Below are 6,921 nucleotides of genomic sequence, written 5' to 3'. Positions count from 1 at the left end.
CCTTGCATAGCATGTTTACTTGCCATGACTATGACATTGGTATAGGTCAAATGGTATAGGTGAAATGGTCTTGATTTAATAATAAAAGGATATATTCGGTTTATGTGCTTGGTTAGGTAATCATTGAACTTGAGTATTGATATATATATTATATATGTTTTATGAATAAGATTTAGTCACATGTATGGAAATCATATTATTTCAAGTGTGATTAAATTGTAGGTAAATTACACTTATTATATACATACTTCATTGATAGATCCAATAATGGTATGATACGTTGATAGTGCATATAACTGCCTCTGAAAGATTCGGTGTATGCTTTTAAATTAAATTAATGGTATGTTTGACGAATGGAGTAAGTATTTCATGTTTTAAAGAATGGTTAAAATCTTTGGCTTGCATTCGGCTTTGATTAAGCTATGACTTATGTTAAAAAGATTACGATGTCGTATAAAATGTTGATCAGATTTGTGTTGCTTTGAAAGTGTATTGAGTATATAAAATTTTAATAGGATATATGTTTTTCATTGGATGCTAAATAAAACTAAGGCAGGTTATACTTGGGCTTGGTAATTGGTCATGATAAAATAGTTGGGATTTTTCACATGTTACTCATTATAATTAATACATGTACTAATGTTGTGGGTGATGCTTATATAATGAGGCGTGAATGGTAGTGAAATTTGTTGAGAATTTATATATTATATGATAGTAAGTGAAATTTGTTGAGAATTTATATATTATATGATAGTAAAATAAATTACCTATAGACCAACACATTAATGCCGTTCACTTTTATGAATAAAAAAGGTTGGTAATAAAATTTTGTTTTAATGGATAATTAACTTGAATATTTGCATGACTCATAAATATATAAAAATAATAATAAATAGGCCAAGTGTTTTGAAAGGAAATTATTGATTCATTATAAATTCTGTATGTGCAATGATTTGTTCTAGATATATATATCTTCGAATTAAATTTTACTTAAACTATGTGGTGATAAGTTTGGATGTAATTTAGACTTCGAATTAATTTGGAAATATTCAGATCTATGCTTTTGTCTAGTAATGTCTGGTAACCCCTTTTCAGCGACGGATATGGGTTAAGCGTGTTACATTTTATTGGTATCAGAGCTACGGCTTAGTCGGTTCTAGGACTAACGTAGTGTGAGTGAGTTTAGCTATACATGCCATAATTATATACTGTGATAGTGTGATGACTTCTGACATTTGAAATGTGTTTTCATATAATAAATGGATCCCGATAGAGCTGTAGCTGATGATGTCGAGAGTGTAGCGCCTGCTCCCGCGCAAGGGACAGCACCGGCTGATTCTCAACCGACTTCGAGTTATCAAGAAAGAGAGGCTAAACAAGCCTTCTATCAGATGATGAATAATTGGTTTACTTAATACATCCGGACTAACCCGGCTGCACAACAACCTCCACCCCTGACTAATCCATCTTCGATGCCTGCACTACCTCAAGTAAGTGATCTGTTGAGATTATATAAGCCACTTGTTGATAAAATCAGGAAACATGGGGCTGAAGAATTTAAAGCTACCGATGAGGATGAAGATGAACGGGCTGTGTTCTAGCTTGATAATACCATCCGTGTGTTTGACGAGCTGTCCTGTACACCAGATGAGTGCTTGAAATATGCCATATCTTTACTTCGAGAAACAACATGGCACTGGTGGAATACCCTAGTATCAGTGGTTCCGAGAGAGTAAGTGACCTGGGAATTCTTCCAAACTGAGTTCCGTAAGAAATATATCAGCCAAAGATTTATTGATCAGAAGTGTAAGGAATTTTTGGGGCTGAAACGGGGTCGGATGACCGTGACGGAGTACAAGCGGAAATTTGTGAGACCCAGTCGGTATGCCAGAGAGTGTGTTTCCACTGAAGCCATAATGTGTAAAAGATTTGAAGATGGGCTGAATGAAAACATTAAACTATTAGTTGGCATACTTGAGATAAAAGAGTTCGTGGTACTGGTTGAGCGAGCCTATAAAGATGAAGAACTCGGGAAAGAGAAAAGAAAAGCTGACTTTGAAGCTAGAGATGCATGCAAAAGAACACCCGGTAAGTCATTCCAGACGGCATCAAAGAAGTTTTGAGATGATTTCATCCGTTCTAAAGCCACTTCAGGTTATCCCAGACGGGATCAAAATAGACCACCAGTGAGCTCGAGAGCTACTTCGGTAGCAAGTGTGGGTAATGTCAGATCAAATCAACCCGAGTGTAAACACTATGGTAAATGACATCCCGGCAGTTGTAGATTGCATGATTGAGCCTGTTTTAAATGCAGAATTACAGATTATTATATTCGAGATTGCCCAATGTTAGCTGAAGAAAATCCAGTGTAGAATATGAGATCGAGTAATACAGCAGCTCGAGGTAGACCACCCAGAAATGCTGGTAATACGAATGGTAGTCAGAGAGGGACTAAAGATACGGCAGTCAGATTTGAGGCTCGTGCACCTTCCAGAGCTTATGCTATTCGCGCGCGAGAGGAGGCTTCATCCCCTGATGTTATTACTGGTATATTCGCTCTTTATTATACTAATGTAATTATATTGATTGATCCTGGGTCTACTCATTCTTATGTGTGTAAGACATTAGTATTCAGCAAGACTCTACCTGTTGAGTCTAATGAGTTTGTGATCAGAGTGTCAAACCCCTTGGGCCGGTGTGTTATGGTTGATAAAGTGTGTAAGAATTGTCCCTTGATGGTTCGAGATCTGTACTTTCCGGCTGATTTAATGTTGCTGCCATTTGATGAGTTCGATATAATTTTGGGCATGGATTGGTTGACTTTACATGATGTGTTGTGAATTGTAAAAGAAAGACCATTGGTCTACGAAGCCAGAAAGATGAAGTTATTCGGATCGAATCTAGTGATTTGTATGGTTTACCAGTAGTGATTTCTTCGATACTAGCTCAGAAATATGTGAGAAAAGGGTGTGAAGCTTACATTACCTACGTGCTCGATAGTAAACAGCTGAAAGAAACATTGATTCAGTACCTGTTGTATGTGAGTATCCGGATGTGTTTCCAGAAGAATTACCAGGTTTGCCACCTATTCGGGAAGTAGAGTTTGGTATTGAGTTAGTGCCAGGGACAACTTCGATGTACATAGCTCTATATAGAATGGCACCTACAGAATTAAAAGAATTGAAAACTCAGTTGCAAGAATTGACAGATAGAGGTTTCGCACAACCGAGTTTCTCTCCGTGGGGTACACCTATGTTGCTTATGAAAAAGAAAGATGGAACTATGAGAATGTGCATTGATTACAGACAGCTTAATAAGGTGACTATAAAGAATAAGTATTCGTTGCCATGGATTGATGATTTGTTTTATCAACTGAAAGGGGCCACAATATTTTCGAAGATAGATTTGAGATCAGGTTACTATCAGTTGCGAGTTAAAGATTCAGATGTGCCAAAGAATGCTTTTAGAACGAGGTACGGACATTATGAGTTTTTGGTTATGCCTTTTGGACTCACTAATGCACCAGTTGTTTTCATGGATTTGATGAATCGGATCTTCAGACCGCATCTGGACTGGTTTGTGGTTGTGTAACACCTCAAACCCGGCCCAGACGTTATGGTTGGATCCGATGTGTCACATTGAAGTTTTTAAGAAAACCCATGCCTCTTTCAATGTCCTTCTTAGTGTTTTAAAAGATAGTCTTTGCTAAGTTAATAAAGTGAATGGAAGCTGTGCACCAGGTAGGTATCCAAAACAGAGGAGGTGAGCCTAGAAGGCTGCTTAAGTACCAAGCTCTTGATTGGATCCAATCCTAGACATGCCCACAACCATTGCCACACTTTGGTGCAAGGTTAGGTTTTGAGAAAAACGAGTTGGAATTCATTTAAGTAGATATTTTTGATAAACCGATTAATTGTATCGTTGCGTTATTTTGAAAACAATTATCATTTTGGAAATGCGCCCTAAGTCTAACCCAGTTTGGATTGTTATCAGTAAAATATAGGGTATAAAATAAAATAATCCCATTAAAATAGTTAAAATGGCCTTATTACAACCCAAAACCAAATAATAATGTAATAGCCCAAAATTGGGTCTAGTTGGAACAGAGGTTTTGGGACCACAAAATCTAAGATAAAAATAATTATTTTATGATTATTTTGAGGTCTATGATATGATTGCATGATTGTGTGAAAATTTCGTGAAGAAATTCTATGCATAAAGTGCTCAATTTGAAGTTAGGGACTAAATTGAATAAGTTGCAAAACTTTCATTCTAGAAGTTTCTAGTATGAAATTGCTTTGAAATATTAATTAGGAGGTCTTAAATTCTAAGTGATGGACAAAAATTGGACATGGATGGAATTTTTGAAAGTTTTGTAAAGAAGGGCATTTTGGTCATTTGGTAATTAAAAGAAATAAAAAGGGAAAATAAAGCCAAAATTTACTCATCTTTTTCATGGAGGACGAAATTAGCATGGGGGAAACCATGGCTAGGGTATTCAAGCTTTCCAAGCTCAATAGTAAGTCCGTTCTAACCCCGTTTTTCAAGTTCTTTATGTTTTTGGAATCCTGGTAATTTGATTAAGCTTATTCTAGCAATAATTTAAGCTAGGGTTCATATTTGGATAACTAGCCATAGGTGAAATGTGTTTATTTTTTTGTTTTGTGATAGAATATGAGGTTTTAAATTATGTTAGACAACTTGTGCTACTCGGTTTTGAGTGAAAACGAGTAAAAGGGCTTAATCGGTAAAAATACCTAATAGTCATAAGTATATGTTAGAGTGAGAATTTGATGTTGCCATAGAAGGGAAAAGTGATCAGCATGTCATAAAACATAATAATAAGGGATGAAGTTTAATTCCCGAGCCCTGGGGCAAAAGTGTAAATATGCAAAAGTTTAGGGACAAAATTGTAATTTTTCCAAAGTTTGAGTTAAGGATTGTTTTGAATAGTACATTAATAAAATAAGTAAAATATGATATTTTAGATCCCGGAAAATGAGATTGAACCTAGAATGAGAGAAAAATCGAAAATTAGGAAAGTTGGTAAAATGATCGTTTTAGTATCGAGGTATGTGACATCCCAAAATTGACCCTAGTCGGGATGTGGTTTCGGGACCACAAAACTGAGGCATAAAAATAATTTATAATTTATTTTGATGCCTATAATATGTGTTAATTCATGTGTGACATTTTTGATGTTTCGATTTAGAGTTATAAATGTGAATTTCACTAGAAAGGGCCTAGTAGTAAACATTGAAAGTATGATGGGGAAATGTGGGATGACTAGTTGATAATACATGCAAAAATAAAGGATTTGCATGTCAAATTTCCCCTAACATGAAGTGGCCGGCCATGACAAGGAATCATGGGCTAAACATGTCATGAAACATGTTTTGTTGGTGCACTAGGGAGAAACAATAAACAAATGAGTATGGGTAATAAAGAAAGAAAAAAAAATGTGTGTGTGTGAGTGAAACCCCCCTTGCCGTGCATTGTGGAAGAGAAAAGAAAAATTTTGTTCATCCATTTTCTCTTCTTTGGCCGAAAATACTAAGGAAAAGGGAGGATTTTTGCTTCATGCTTGGTTTAGAAGAGAACTAGAAGGGATTTGGCTATACTTGCATCAAGATTAAGGTATGTTTGAGGTTGTGTCATGAGATTCATGCTTGTTTTGGTTGCTAACTTGATGTGCATGTTAGCCATGGTTCAAATCCTTGTTATGCCATGGAAATGGTATTTGGCCAAGGTGGATTTTGTGTTAGTGCCATTGCATGTTAAATATGAAGCTTGTTAATGGTGTGCGTGATGGGGATTGATGGCTCTTGGACTTTCTTTTTAGTATTTTGAGTGAGACATTAAGTTCTTTGCTTAATCATGACCAAAATGATGGTGTTGTGATGTATTCGGTCATGGTATATCCATTAAGTATGATTCATGCATGTTGCATGGTAGGTAAGATTTGAGCTTTGAATATGTGTTTGCACATGATGAATTGGTATGACATATATACTATTTCAAGGTATATATTTGCTTGGGATGATGTTTTCGGTTATGTAGTACATGAGAGATGTGTATTGAGCTACAATATGTAATCGTTAGTTAGTAAAATGCATGCTGTTTTGTGTGGTATTAAGTGCATAATCGGCCTCAACATGGACATGCATATTCGGCCACATGAGGGGAAATTGGTGTGCATGCATTCGGTTAGAGGCAAGCATATTGATGCCTATTCTTGGCTTAGAAAATTCGCTAAGAGGAATACTAACTAAGGTGTTGAGTTCGATTCATGATTTTGTACATATGCGACTTTGATGCCTAATGAGTAGATATTTATATATTGGCTAGGCATCTTGAATTCCTCTTCCGATGCTCAATTGATAAAACCAATTTATTTGTTAAATTTAGCTCAAGAAGCTAGAGGTGGAGAATCAAGCAAAGGCAAAGGAAAGATAATCGAGTAGTCGATTGGAAATCGTTTCATCCAATATAAGGTAAGTCATTAAGCATATATTTGGTGTTGATGTAAATGACCATAATATATACACAATTGTGTTTAAATGAATTGATGTGTAAATGGAAATGTATGTGTATGGAATGATGCCATTGTTGAATGTATAAAGGCAGCAAAATGCATAAGGTATTGGTCTCGGCACTAAGTGTGCGGGTATAAATGGACACGGTGACAAGATTGGCACTAAGTGTGCGGGTTTAAATTGTACAGCACTAAGTGTGCGAGTTTGATTATATAGCACTAAGTGTGCGAGCTGAAAATTATATAGCACTAAGTGTGCGAGCTGAAAATATATAGCACTAAGTGTGCGGATTCACTATATGCTCTTGTATTACAATTGGCACTGAGTGTGCGACATTATCGAGTTAATCCGGACAGCGGATCGGGTAAGTACCTCGAGCTCATGA

This window comes from Gossypium arboreum, chromosome 10 (assembly GCF_025698485.1).
Source record: "Gossypium arboreum isolate Shixiya-1 chromosome 10, ASM2569848v2, whole genome shotgun sequence".
NCBI classification, from domain to species: domain Eukaryota; kingdom Viridiplantae; phylum Streptophyta; class Magnoliopsida; order Malvales; family Malvaceae; genus Gossypium; species Gossypium arboreum.
The sequence above is the reverse complement of the archived record's forward strand: the minus strand, read 5'-3'. Positions refer to the sequence as shown.